The 15,611-nt window shown below is 39.5% G+C and overlaps 1 pseudogene; it reads left to right on the forward strand.

Moving 5' to 3' along the window:
• Positions 1–4,492: 4,492 nt before the first annotated feature.
• The window catches only part of LOC136569485 (coiled-coil domain-containing protein 171-like), a 30,020-nt pseudogene continuing 18,901 nt past the window's right edge, over positions 4,493–15,611 (forward strand).

Below are 15,611 nucleotides of genomic sequence, written 5' to 3' on the forward strand. Positions count from 1 at the left end.
AGCATAGGTCCTGCTGGGGGAGGACTCAAGCCAGGAGTGTGACCAGAGAGTGAGGCCCAGTTGTGAACACAGATCAGGCCAGCTTCACTCAATTTTCCTGCTGAAAGCTGTGGGAGGCAGGGAATATTGATGGACTCAGATGGTTGGTAGTGACACTGAATGGGGATTGACCCAGGCAGAGCCATGGTCAAGAATTTCTGGGAGTTTGCTGAAGATGTTGGGGTAATTCTGTAACCATTCAGCAGCTTCTGTAACTGTGGCAGGAGGTCAGTGTCCTTCCTGCAGCCCTGGCACAGACAGCTCCCAGTATATTTCGCGGCCTGGAGACCAAATGAGTCATCAGAATGATCTTGCCCACTTTTACAAGGGATGGTTTGTTGAGGAAAATTTTTCATTATTTTTCTGCTCAGGTAGAGGGCAGCAGTGCTGATGTCAGAGGGATGGCAGCTGAGGAGAGACAGAAGTTGTCCTTCTTGCTGCAGAGGAAGATTGCAGTTGCAGCGTTTCCCCGGGCTGTGCTCCAGCTGCTCTGAGTCCCTGTGTCAGCTGCAAGGCTCAGTCCTGGCAGCTCCAAGCAGATTTGCTCTGAGGGATTCTCCAGTGGCCCCAGGGTGGTCTTTCAGGCCCTCATCCCAGCCCTTTGGAATCACTATAGCTGATCCTCAGGGACCTCATTCAGGTCTGCTGGAGACTGGCTTTTGATGCACCAAGCATGGACCTGGATAGTTTTGGAGAGTTCTGGCATCACCCCAAAGCAGGCTCACTTTGGATGTGCAGCACCAAGTGGAACATTTTGGGGAACAAAGTGGAGCCTCTTATTCCCCAGGGATGCTCAAAGCATAACTACAAGACTAAGGAGAGGGATGAGCATCTGGTTACACCCAAAATAAAATCAGCTGTGTGAGACTCTGGACAAGGAAAGCAAGAAAGCAGAAGGTCATGTAGTAGAAACACTCATGTTTTTTTAAGCTATGCTTTTATCCTACAGGAGATAGATATCTCAAGTCAGAGAGATATTAATTATTTTCTAACAAAAACTTATACCATTTTCTTACACCTTAAAATAACTGCATCTTGAATTTCAGCAGTGTTCAGTGATGTTTAAGCTGCTTTTTTGCAGCTGAAAATTTGGCTGATGAGATCAAACCTGAAGGTATCTTCTACCAGCACCTGTGACAGTGATGACAACACACAGGGCATGATTTATAGCAAGGAAAACAGCTCCTTTCCCCACATGCACCAGGGAAATTGAAGTCAGGGTTAAATGTCTCTAAAATCCTTGGCTGCAACAGAGGTTTAATTCCCAAAAGCAACAGAGAATAACAGGCTTATTAAGTAAGAGGTTTTGCTCTCAGCAGCAGGATTTAAGGCTAAAACCTCTCCAGCATTTTCTGCTTGGTGTAACAACACTGAAATCTCCAAACTCTCTGTTCCAATTCTCCCCCTCTGTCTCATTTTGCACTGTCCGTGCCTGTCATGGTTTAACATGCCTGAATATCCATTGGCCCAAAACACAGCATCCCAAAAAACACATTTCCTGTCAAACCACCACATTCCACCCTTCGCCTCTGAGAACACACTTTCTAAAATTATTAACAAAATTACAAAACACTTCAACACTTCTACAAAACAAGAAAACCTTCATCGCCAGATTTTTACTATGCATCTACCTTAACTCAATACATGCTTTGTTCTTATTCTTCTTTGGTCCCATCTCACAGCTTTACTCACAACTTTATCTTATCATTCCCTCAAAATTCGATTCCCGGTCAGGGAACCAAAAATGTCATGGTGTAACACTGGCACAATGCCAGTACCCCCATGAAGATACATTCTCCCTGGTTTCTGCTGTGAGATGTGACCAGGAATAAGCAAAGCAGGCTCCTACTTAGGGAAAAAAACCAGAACTTTATTAACTACTCTACAACTACAAATAAAAAGGAACACACAGAGGAAAATGAAAACCTCACAAATGCATTTCCTCCTCCCCCCACCAAATTTCCAACACAATACATTTGTTCCTCAAATCACCAACTCTCGGTCCAGCAGCACCTTTTAGACAATCAATCCTCAGTTCATCAAGAGGAGAGGAGTCCTTCTTGTACCATGGGCTTCCCCTGGAAACACAGTCGAAGCCTCGTGTGTTTCTGTGTCACTCGTGGCACCGCCCAGAGTACATCTGCCGTCGTGACTTCTTCCTTTCCATGTCCAGTGCTCTCACCACTGAACACGGACCAGAGCTGCTTCTAGGGTTGTTTTTTAAGGATGCTCTGTCCCGATCCAAAAAAGGCACAGTCTCTCCTTTGGGACACCTGTCCCCACAATCTCTCCTTTGGGACACCTGTCCCCCCCATATTTTTCACCCCCTGGGGCCGAGGGGCATCAACTCTGAGCAGTCTCTGTATCACAAGGAACATGGTTCTGTCCATCTCTCCTTTGGGACACCTGTCCCCCCCATATTTTTTCACCCCCTGGGGCCGAGGGGCATCAACACTGAACCCTCTTGGTTCTGAGGCCATTGCCTCCCCCTAGAATGCAGTCTCTGTATCACAAGGAACATGGTTCTGTCCATGGCTATACAAAAAGAGTCCAGCAAAAGCTACTCCATCATCTCTTCCCACTAGGATTCTTCTCTATTCTTCTACTATCTTTCGCTCGCCCAGACCTCTCTCACACTGGCCCATTTCTTTCCTCATCTTCTTCTCTATCTTCTAGGAAAGGTCAATGTTCTGTAAAGTTCTCATTCTCCAAAAAGGGGTTAAAAGCTCCTACAAGCGGCCGGCTGAACCCCCCCTCTTCTCCGTCCCAGCCGTGCTGCCGGCACAGGCCCATGTTTATCCAGTTTCAAGGTTACAGTCTCAGGCAGCGGCTCTCTTTGTCTCTCCCTCTGTATCTCTCAGGGGGGGCTGCCCCGATGGCTCCCGGTGTCTCTCTCTCTCTCTCTCTCTCTCTCTTCCACCCTTCCACCCCGGGGCTCAGGCCTACCTCTCTCGGCCACATGGCTTTCCCCTCCCCCTGCCCAGCCAGCAGCTGGGCCAGGGGAGAGACCCGAACTCTTTCCTGCCGGAAACCCAAGAGGACCCTCCCAGGGGAGAGCTCTGCTTTTAACCCTGTGTTCTCAGAGGCGTGTCCATGTCCTAATGGCCAGGTTAAATGCCAATATTAAAGCCTGAATATCCATTGGCCCAAAACACAGCATCCCAAAAAACACATTTCCTGTCAAACCACCACAGTGCCTCAGGAGCTGATGGATGGAGAGTAAACTGCTGAATGCTTCAAAACTCAGCTTCCTAGGATCAGTCCTAATTTGTCCAATTTAGAACTACCATGCTTTCATGAGGATTTCTCTTCCCATTGGCTAACTGGCTCAGAACAAAACAAACCATCATTATTCCTGCAGAATTCAGAGTGGCCTCTGGAAGAAATTTTTTTTTTCTGGCATGTTTTCCTTCTAAAGGATATCCGTGATAGTCAGGGCATGTGATTGCTGGGCTCCAGAGAAATGGTGAGCTGCCACAAACAGATCTGTTGCTTTCCAAATCCTCAGTAGCTGGGTTTTGCTGTGGAAACAAATTCTCATACATTTTGTATGCAACAGTGGCTGGGCAGTTGCTTTTTTTTTATTTTTCCTTATTTGCACCTTTGCCTAATGGTGGCATTTTTTATTTCTCTCCATGCATAGAAAACTTCCATAAGCTTCTAATTCTTCTTACTTATGAACTTCAGGCAACCTCCAGGACATTAGCAGGCAATTATAGAAAGGATTTCGAGACTGCAACAAGTAGGAGTGGGCAAAAAGGAGCATGGTATGGCTGTGCCCTCTCTACTGTGTGCTAATGTCTTCCCAAAGAGACTCCCTCCATGACCAGGTCAACATCCACAAATCAGTGGAACAGAAAATCAGGAGCCTAATGAATGCTCTCCCTGCTGATGAGGAAAAGAAGACAAAACAAGGATGAGGAAAAGGGGAACCAAAGGCCTGGCTTATGTGTTCTGAGGAGCTGTGATTGCAGTTTTGGCAGCTAAAAGGCTTAAAGTTTTAGCCCAGTTTTCTTGCTCCCTTTCCACCTGGACAAAAGGGCTTAAAATGAGGCACTGGATTTCAAGTGTGTGTACGAGTATCCAAACACAGGCATAATCTGCCAGTTTGTGAAAATGAAGAAATTGAGAGCTTTGAAGCACTCAGCTGGTTTCCTAGTTAATTTCCATGCTGCAATAATCACTTCCATGACTGGGCAGCAGAATGTTGCTAACAAACCAAAGTCCTGGCTTTGTGGACATTTAAAACTAGGTGCAGCCAGAAACTCCTTTTCAGAAATTATGGACAAGCTGAATGTAAAAATGTTCCACTAGTTCAGTTCCACTAGCCCACAACAAGTGCACCACTGATCTGGAGAAAGAGTCCTTGTCTGGAGCGTGGGTTGTGTGACAGACTGTCCAGTATGAAAATCATACTTGCAGAAGGCAATATTTGAATTTGCAGGAAGGCTTCATGCAGAGCAGACGGAACACCACTCACTACACCTACAACTTGCAGAATTCAAATGGAATTTCAGTAAGATGAAAAAAAGAAGCTGACAAAGCCCAGGGCCTGTGAGAGCAATTAAATATGCTTCAGCAAAGATTCATCACATTGCGAGAGGTTTGACAGTGTAGGAGAATTAAGTAATGCGTTACATTGGAGGCATCAGGTACAACCACTTTTGAATGAACAGGAGCAACAGCTACAGGAGTCAAACAAAAAACTAGAATTGCACCCCAGTGAAGAAGTAGATAAAAGCCAAGCCTTGTATGAAACTCTAAAAGAAAACACAGAGAGCATGGCCATGGACTGGACCTGACAGCTTCTCTTCACAAAAGGAAATAGAAGACAACTGTGATAAAGTCTGCATTTTATAACTCAATCTTTATTTCAGATCTCCAAACTTAAACCTTACTTTTGTGTGATTTCTCCATGGAGTTAGTTTGTTGTCTTACTCTCTACTTTTATTATTTGTTTGTTTTAAAATCACAACCTTGTGCACTAAAATCTCTTGGAAATAATTATGAAAAAATGAAACAACACACAAGACACCCTCCATCCCCGCCTTATTTCATTTGACACAACATCTTTAAAATAACTGCATGACATAGAATGAAGAAAATCACAGCTGAAAGCCATTTACAGAGATCAGGTCACATATGAGAAATGAAGTTTTGAGAGCTATCCCAGAGAGTGTGTGGAATGTTGTGGAGCTTTTATCTCTTGCAATTAAAATCTTTAGTCTTAAAGGCCATATCCTGGGTATCCTGATAGATGTGTGCCGTAGGACAAAACCTGAAAAAAGCTCAGGATAGCATCGCTGGTGCCAGCAAATAGTTAAATCATCTGCACTCTGAGTGTGCAGACAGAGACAATTTAACAGGAACTTAAAAACGGAGCTGCAGAAAGTACAGCAGTGCTTGGAGAGGGAGAAAGCGCTTTCCCAGCATATTGTAGAGTGAGTTTTATTCAGTTGTTGTTTGACACACCTGGGGCTCGAAATCTCTCTGCTTGAGAGGTTACACAAGAACCTTTCCCTAACCCTAAGTCCCTCCTCATGGAGGGAGATGTGCTCCTGTGGTCCAGAGAGCCCTCTGATTTGAATTCTGTCCACAGACCTTCAAAACTTTCTGCCTGTTTGCTCTCCATAACCTGGGTGCTGCCCTGAGGACACGCACATCTCAGCCTGGCTGTGGTGTCAGTCGGTCCTTTTGATCGCCTGCATTATATTTTACCTTGGAGAACCCTTTTTAAGCCTTTAGACATTTCTGGGAGGTGGCAGAGAGCGGAGGGAGCCCGGCGGAGCCCCGCGCTGCGTTCGGGGAACTGCGACATCACCCCACGGATCCAGGCAGCTGCGGAATTCCTGTCCAGGGCTCCGCCTTGGTCCCTGGAGTTCCTGCGGCAGTCCCAGCTCGTCATGCTGGAGGGCGAGCACCATCGGGACAGCTCCAGAAATGCGCTGCAGACACTCCGGTGAGTTTCTGTAGGTTCGCTGCGGATTTGTTACTAGTCGGGGCTTTTGCCTGCTCTAAGTTAGTGCCCCTTAAGATCACGGTTGGGTTTATCCATGAGTGGTCTCCATCACCTTCAAACGTCGTGGGACCTTCCAATGTCGTCCTGTTCCACCCTCTGCCGTGGGCAGGGATACATTCCACTGTCCTAGGTTGCTGCTCCAAGCCCTGTCCAGCCTGATCTTGGAGACCCCCAGGGATGGGGCAGCCACAGCTGCTCTGGGCACCCTGTGCCAGGGTCTCACCACCTTCACTGAAGAGAATTTATTCCTCATATCTAAATCAGTGGCCTATTGTGAAGTATTCAGCATATATTCAGAAGTTTGCAAGAAGAAGCTGACACAAGTTTTTAGTGACACATCAAACATAATTCCCCAGGCAAAAACTTCCTCTGCTGTTTTGGTTAATTATGGAGCTCCCACAAGCTGCTCCATAGCACTGGATTTTTTTTTTTTTTCCTAACTGAAATAGCCCATTTTTTGAATTTATCTCTTGGTGTGCTAGTAAGCTATTAATACATATATTAACAGAGGAATATTGCATATTCAAAATCTTTAGCATTCTCAGGGGACACTCTTCAGATTTAGCTTTTCTTTTCCTCTATGTGGCTTCAGAGTAATTTAAAGAAGTTTTAAAACTTCAGAATGATGTGGATGTGACAGAAAACATTTTGAGTCTGTTATGAAACTAGAATTTTTTTTTTCCCTGTTCATTATGAGCTTTTGGTGTAAGTTGCAATAACAAAAAGAATGATGTTATGAAAAACTAATTTGTTAGTTTTCAGGGCTACATCTTAAAGCAAAAATTCTTTGCAATTTGTGAAAGACTTAGCAGCCTTTAACATAGCAAGTGTTCTATTAGGCAGGCAACCTTGGATATCTGATCTACTTAAAAAATCACAGTACCTTTTATAGTACCATTTATCTCCATTAGAACTGTGTAGAACATTAAAATTTTTTTTGAAGAGAAGCAGAGTTTGTAATCTGCTTGGGAGGAATGTAGCTCAATCTATGCAAACATAACATTTTTCTATTGGTCTTCTGAAAACTCTGACAGTGGATATCCTGCTACAAGACTAGCAGTACAATTCTATTTTCTAAAGCTGATGTCAAATTGCAGTTGTGGTAATTGTTCACGTGACATGGTAGTATGAGTGGTTAAAAAAATCAATATTTTAGTAGGCTGACAAATAAAGCAAAGCATGTGTCTGCTAGAGGCCTTGATAGTTTAATGATACAGAAGAGACTAATCTTTGAAGCTCATCAAGTAAAAGTATGTATGGTTAACTGTGTTCTTAATCCTCCACAGTTTATAGAGTTAAGAAAACCACAGTTTGGAAACCATGAGTTCAGCCCCTTCAGACAACATCGCTTCCAGGGAACCTATCCGGTGAGGTCCAGTTCTGGATTTTTAAGGCCTAGCAGTTTAATTCCTGCTTTTGTGGCTTATTTATTTTCTAGATGCCTGAAATGATACAATTCAGGCAGAGGAAGAACCAGATATGGTGTGACACATGCAAAGTGTCATAGAGTCATCAGGAGGTAGAGATAGTTTCTGCCAGCAAGCAGGAACACTGCCCAGGAGGCACAGGAGGGTGTTCCACATTAATTGGGCTGGTAGATGTTGGCTTTAAGTCTTACCATGACCCCCGTGTTTTATGACTCGATAGGAGTTTGATCTTTGGCACAAACAATTTGTCTCTCTTTAGTCTGTACAAAACTGCCAGTTCTATGGGAACTGCAAAATTCCACAAATATGGAGTTTGGTTAGAAAATCAGACTGCAGGCTGCTCTCTTAGCTGCAGAAGTTCAGCAAAATTACACTCCTAGGTAGTAAGTGCAAGAACATTTCTCTCAATTGCAAAACTACTCTGCATTTTCTGCCAGCTGTGGAATTGAAGCTAGTGAAAAGTTGCTTTTCTGCAATGGTCAATGCTGACTGTAACCAGCGGACTTGTGAAGTGAAAACTGAGAATTTAGGTTTTGAGCTACCAAATACCTTCTGCGATGTAGAAATCAGGAACTATTTCACCTGCTCACATGCTTTATTGAAACCTCATAAATTCCTGTTAAAAATGGTGTCTTAATAAAAATGGTATCTTATTAAAAGCTGTAGTTGGTAAAAAAAGCATGTTTTAGCTCAAAACCAAGGGTTGATGAACTCCTAATTTGTGAAAATGGAAGTAGAAAACATTCTCTGAATTTTGTTAGGTTGCAAATTGTGCATATTTTGAAACCTTCTAGGGACTTTGTGTGGTTTTGTCTTTGGCTGAATCTTCTGACAGCTTTGTGGTTGTAACACTTCTAGCTGTTCTATGAAGATGGGAGGAAAAATCTCCTAGAAGTGGTAGTAGGAAGCTTTCATAAAGTATTGCATTTGCTGGCCATGCTGTGACAATTAAAGAAAGTATTGCAGAAACAAAAATTCTTAAGGCTACTTTCCATTTTATTTGAAAATGTATAAGTAGACAACCAAAATGAAGTGGGCAACATAAGTAATAGTTCAACAGTTCAGACACTGATTGGCTGGGGGATTTTTTGTTCATTTGTTTGTTTTCGTTGGTTTGGGGGTTTTTTTTGATTTTGGGGTTTTTTTGTGTTTTTTTTTATGTTGTTGTTGTTTGTTTGTTTTTGTTGCTTTTGTTTTTGTTTTTGTTTTTTCTTGGGTTTTCTTGGTTTTTCTTGTTTTTTGTTTTTTTGTTTTTCTTGGGGATTTTTTGGGGTTTTTTTTTTTGTTTTTTGGGGTTTTTTCTTGTTTTTTCTTGTTTTTTCTTGTTTTTGTTTTGTTGGATTTTTTGGGGGTTTTTTGTTCTATACTAAGAAAAAAACTAGGGTTTTCTGATATATATCTTTATGTTTCCACCAGTTGCATCGTGACTTCAGAAGCTGTGCATAAAATGCTATTTCAAAAAGGTGTCTAATGCTTTTTTTTGCCAGTACTTAATATTATGTTCTCTGTTTTAATGCTTTAATACATGTTTTTCATTTCCATGGCATCCTTAATTTGCTAATGCTTGTGGTATCACATAATTTGTGCATGGTATGGTTTTGTTTTTTGATTCTCCCCCACAGCCCCCCCACAGATTCAGTTAAGCAGAATAGTTAATTGCACAGTTAGTTTCTCCTCTAAGTTTTAATGTCTTTCCATTATGATTTTTTGTTGGTGGAAATTTCATAGGAGAGCTGAAAGAAACAGATTTCTTTAGCTCTGACTGCCACACAAACCAATATAATTTAATGAAAGCCTTAAAGGTTTTTACAAAAAGTCATTATTCTCTTGCTTCCATTCTGTGTGGTCTCCATGAAAATAATATTTCATCTCACCAAGTTTAAATAAGGTCAATGACTCCCCTGCTGCCTACAGACCAAATAAATGGTTCCCCTTTCCATAACCTTTGTTTCTTGGACCAAGTCTTCCCCAGTTTTCAGTTTGGGTTTCATTTTTCCCCCTTGGTGCTGTCTGGCTTTTAGCTATTTTCAGCTGAGACTGGTACTTCATTCATCATCTCTGAATAATATTACTTGCCTTTATTTCTTCTGTCTTTCCCCAGAAAGGGAGAAAAAAGGGTCACTCAAACCTATTACACGATGTCCACAAACAAGGTTTTATTCAGATTTTATTACAGATGCTCTAGCTGCTCAGGTTCTACTTATTTCCAAATCTTCTTACTACAGGAGCAGAGTTACACTAAAAATAGTGATTTTAATTGTTGCTGATCTCTTGCTCTTTGATTCATGTTGCTTGCTTTGGGTATGGCTTTGGTAGTAAGTTCTGAAAACTAATCATGACCTTGTGGTTTTCTTGCAGGTTTTAATGATTATTATCTCCTACATTTATTAAATACATAAAATGGGTTAAGAACACGGCACCTTGTGGAACAATTTCTGATGACATCGAGCTGTTCTGATCTGACAGACGATGTCTGTCTTCTTTTAAAATGGGAATATACTTACTATTTATTCAATTATAAAATATTTATGGTCTGCAGCTAAAAAACTGAAATGTCATCCTTTAAGAGAGATGTCTTCAAAGGCAAGATTTAATCTAAGTTACAGATCCCCTTATTGATAGTATTTGTATCTCTTTGGCCAGCCAAAAAAAAAAAAAGAGAAAAATATGACATCAGGTAAATTTTTGGTCATGAAAAATGGTAACTGTGCCTGTACACAAACCTAGGGGTAAAGTGGTGACTTTTTATTTAGAAAAATCTATTAATTAAATGCCGGTACAGTGCTACTTCTGTAAAAAATACTTCATGTAGACAAAGGTATGGTATTTTAGTATTTACATTTCTGCATTATATGATATATAAGTTTATATGATCATATTATATGATTATATAATTTTAGGCTTAATTTAATCATGTTTCTTTTATCAGTATATTTGACATTTATTGCCCATAAACTCTTGCACTTTTGTCTGGATAAAGTAATTGTTGCAGTCTTATGTACCTAAAATAATGTGAAAACGAACATATCAAATAATGTGAACACTGATTTTCCAGAACTGAAATAACTGAAAAGTTTTCCAGTTTGAAGTTATAATAATTTCACTTTAAATTATTTAACTGGTTAATAAATATTTTTTTTCATGTAACTATTTATATGTATATGCATACATATATATATGTAACATATATATATATATATATGTATCTATACATATTTGTCTGTGTATATATATAAATTTATATATTGTATGTATAAATTTTTCACTTTATATATAGAAACTTGGTGTTGACTCTTTTGTTATTGTTTGTGGTGCTTGAGGGCTGATTCTGCTAATTGCCAAGTAGATTTTGCTTTAAGTAAAATAGTAGTGGAAATTATGATAAAACAGGGTAGTTTGGAGGACTAAACCTTCAAATTCTGTTGTGTCTGTGACCAGTTGCATGTCTGTGGTTTGAATGTATGTATCTCAGAAGACAAAGTGTAAAAAGAGAGGTTTTTTCCCACATCTGTGCATTTGTTTCATGACAGAGATGGTTTCGAGATGGTAACTAATGTTAAAAAAATGAGACTTTTTGTGGAGACAAAAAGCTTGCAGTTGTTTTAACTCACATAATTGGAATTACGTTTCTAAGCCTCTTGGAAGTTAATTATCAAAAATTATGGAAGTTCATTATGGGAAACAAAGATACTGAAAAATAATAATTAATATGTTATGCTTAAATCAACTTTATTAATCCAAAGTGGATCTCTTAAGTTCCTGGTGCCACATCTCTCATATCTTGCACAATAAGCAATTCTATATAATCCTTTCTTCAAAGAGCAATAGTAAGATGAAAACTGCACAAAATCATTTTACTTATGTGAAGGTTTAAAACTCTGGACCCATGATAGGGTAATTGAAGCAAAGAAGCATTAAAACTTCAAAGGAATGCTCATGTTTTGCAAAACACACTTTTCAGCTCAATAATAATGGTTACAAGAGTTACCATTGCCTCAGCATTTAAATCAAATGGAAATGGACACTGTTGAAGATCTGAGAAGAAAACTCCATAGTCTGGAGAAAATAAATTTGGAAATAAACAATCAACACAATCAAGAGGTAAGGAGTTTTTTTCTTTGTTTGCTTTATTTTACCCTTAGAATAAATGTAATTTATTTCCTTAAATGCAATTTGTTTCCTTGAAATAATCCTCTCATCAGGTGAGTCAAGATGACATTCAGTAGTTGGAAAATAACAAAGTAGCACTGTACAGACATCTCATGCCTGTCCCTAGAAACTGATATCACTTTTAGCGTCATTGCCAATAGTTGAAGGTGTGTGTAAGAAACTTGAGCACTACACAACCGTAAAATCATGCAGAAGAATATTTTGCACCCTCAGCTTTGGAATTCTCAAGGTAAGATGTGGTTTGTTTGTCTGTTTGTTTGAGTCTTTTAATCCCAGGAATTCCAGGGGTCCATTTTACAGCATCACCCCACCACTGACGGAGCAATGGGATCATGACAAGGGCAAGTCACTCTGTAAGAAGCAGGAATCCTTAAATAAATGGATAGGGAACAACAAACTTGGTTTATTGGCTGTGTTTAGTAGGAAACAGATGAATGAGCACCCACACCAGATGCCCCTAACAAACTGCTAAGAGCAGAATCGTTACTTTTAGCAGTAATAAAATTCAAACTAAAGAAAATTTTGATGGAGTCTTTTCTCACTGCTACTTCATTTAGGTACTAGTTAGCCACGAGAGCATCAGGGAAAACCTTTGTAATGGGCTTAAATTATTTCCTGTGAATGGAGCATCCCTCAAGGATGCTGCTGCTTTGTAGATGTTTTGAAGAGATTCATGGTTTACTTTCCACCTTCTTGAGTTCGAATGGCTTGAATGTGATTTCCTGGGTCCAGTTTTTGGCAGCACTGACTAGACTATCTTTCTTACACCAGATAAGAATCCTTTTTGAAGCCTTTTCTTTGTTTTGTTTGTTGTGTTTAATAGCATTGTGCTTGACTGCTGAACATCATTGGACTGAAGTTTGTGTTTACACACTGAGTTCCTAGGTGTCTGATAATCTAGAATCCCAACTCAACTGCTTTTCTGGTTCCTAAATACAGCTACCATAAAATTGCCTGTGGAATATAATTGTAGCTTTTATTTTCTTAAGGCAGAGCATGTTTGGAAAAACAGAGAGGTACATTTAAGGTACATGAAAATGATCTAGGAACAGGATCAGTTTGCATAACAAAAATAAAAGTATCTAAAATGGGTGGTTTCAAGACTGTATTTCAAAATCAGATGGGATAAGATGGCAGCTATGAATGCAGTTTCTGAAATATTTATTTTCTAGATGTCTCGCTAGGAGAAAGAAATAATGCAATTAAGGTTGGAACTTGAGAAAGGAGACGCTCTTTGTCAACATCTGGAGATTGAAATGACATTTGCTAGAAAAGAAGCTAATTTACAGCTGTATTCTGCAGAGGATGAACTGTGTGATGCAAAAACCAAAGTTATGGAACTTCAACATAATCTTCAAAAAAAAAACCAAAAACCACAGGCCAGAGGATACATCAGTCCCATGTCATTAAAAAAGCAGAGATTGCACAAGGTTTTACAGTTACAGCATTTTTTGAAAGTCTCTTATTTTCTTATTTTCCCATGTCTTACTCATCTGCTTCTATAAGCTCATAAGAGTTTGCAAAACCCTTGCTGTCTCGTACCAATTAAATATAACCTGCTAAGCCTATCAATGCCTTTTTTTTTTCTCTTGCTCCTTACCTTCTGTTATTCCTTCCTTCGGTGGGTACAGAATTGTAATTAAGGAGTCCCTCTCCACTTCCTGCTTATCACTATATCCAGCCGTTCTTCCTTTTTATTTTCAGGGGGGAAAAAAATAAAATCAAATCCTCTTTATTTGTTTATGCTCTTTCCAAAAACTTTTTCTTTTCCCCCAGGAGTTCTCATCATGCTGCTTTTCTCTTTCACCTTTTCAGATATTTCTGGCTTTTTGTTGCTCATATCTGGCCTCTTCATGTCATCTTTGGTTTTGTTTTTATACAAATAACATGGGTTATGACAGTAGTATGTGGAAAGGAAGGGTTTTACCTACATATTTTTCCCCTACTAGCTTTGCATTCAGAAACTCAAATTTTCTTAATCCTTCTCAAACAGAGAGAGATTTCTCACTCTTAAAAGCTGGGGAGTTTGGTTTTTTTTTTTCTTTTGTTTCCTAAGTAAATATAATACTGTTTAAATTCAGTACAGGAAATGTATTTGTGAATCTTTGGTGTTCACTGAAAAGACTGGAGGACTCCTGGAGTTTGTAAGCTTACAAGGATGGAAGGAGACTCTGAAACTTGAAAGTGCATTTAAACTGCCAGATTTTTAAAAAAAGATAACAAGAATTCTGCACTTTCATTCATTTGGAGAACACACAAATTACAGAAATCTTGGTTGGTTTAAATTTCTCAAACTGTTTTTTTTAGATTGGCTTTTTTTGTTTGTTTTGTTCTTTGTTGTTTTGTTTTTCCCTGGTTTTGTTTTTATTGTGACAAATGTCAAAGAAGCCAAATAGTTGTAGTGTTCTTCTCATTTCTTTTTCAGTTTTTAACTTACTGCTTCTTCTTCCTTATCCCTTAGAGCCTTGCTCACCTCATGTGGTGTTTTTGATACAACCTCAACTTAACTTCTTGGACAGAGCACCTCACTTGTGCCCTTTCATTAGTATTTTCTCCAAGATATTTTTCTGCTGCTCTTCTTGAGGTTTGACTTCCTGGCATCTGACAGGTCTATTCCATCATTGTGTCCACAAATTCTCCGTGATTTCCCAACATGTCTCTTCTGGTTTTCTCACCCTTCTCCATCTAGGAAGAAATTGCAGAAGAGTAGGATGAATTTGAAGTAAAAATCTCTTAGAAAGTGGTGATCACATAAATGCCAACATAGCTAGTTGTACTCAGTAACATAAAAAAATAATACAAAATATTTTGACTGAGTTTGTGAAATGAAGCAAAGTTCCTAGTAAAACTGCTTTTAGAAAAGAACTCTTCCTTGGCATTTAAGCTTTCACAGAGAAGTAGATCCAGTATTTCCCTATCTTGGGGCAGCCATTGGGCTGAAGATTTCAATCTCTGGAGCAGCAGTAAATTTCCCCAGAAAAGCTAAGCCTTTGCTCATTAGCCCAAGCTGCCTAAGGTTCTCCTAGAATCATTTTCATGTGGCAGGTGGCTGTCTCTATTGTTACTTAAACTGAGCTTGAAATTAATTGATACAGACTGAAATATCTCATAAATATTTGGAAATAAGCTAGCCAAGTGTTACAGAAAAATGTAATTAAGTTATTAAGTTCCCTATGCTATAGAGGTCTCACTTGAAAGAGTTGAATTTTTATTCCTTTCCAAAGGGAGAAGAGCTTAAATTTGAAATCTACTTTTTTGAAATCTAATTTTTTCAATGCTTTTGAGAAATCTCCAAAGCAATTCTATGTCCTTGTGTGAAAGATGCTACAGGAACACAAAATGTGATTGTTTCTCTGTAGTGAAACTGGAAGTGTTACCATTCCAGTGTTTCACAGGATATCACAATACACAGAGGAACTTATGTTCATTATACCTTTTTTTTTCTGGACATGCTTATTTTTTTCTTTTCCTTTTCTCTTTTTTTTTTTTTTTTTGTAAACAACAGTAATGAATGACAGACATCAGCAGAAAGCATCAGGGACTGAGAAAATAGTTCAAAGTGATCAGTGGCAGTTTCAAGAGGAGCAACAAAGATTTGCAGTGGAGAGGGATAACATCCACAGAGTACACCTTGCTGAGCTAGAATTCCTTTTTAAAGAAAAAGCTGAAGCAGAAATGGCTTTTCAGGTATGATGTAGTAATAGATGGAAAGTTCCATGAGATGCTGGCTGAAAGTTTTTTGATGCAAAGTGTGCGGTGGGTTGGAGTTTTTCTGGTTTAAGGGAGAAAAAAAATCCCCCAAATAGCTAAAAACTGCAGAATAGTTCTGAAGATTACAGAAGTCATGAAGTTACAGAATTATGAAGTTACACTTGGTGTGTAATGCTGGTTTGGGGCTTTGATGGAAGGTGTTGTGCCTGTTTGTCATGGGAAACGCCTAACCCAAGTTATCAGTA

This window comes from Molothrus aeneus (genome assembly GCF_037042795.1).
Source record: "Molothrus aeneus isolate 106 chromosome Z unlocalized genomic scaffold, BPBGC_Maene_1.0 scaffold_33, whole genome shotgun sequence".
In the NCBI taxonomy this organism is placed as follows: Eukaryota; Metazoa; Chordata; class Aves; order Passeriformes; family Icteridae; genus Molothrus; species Molothrus aeneus.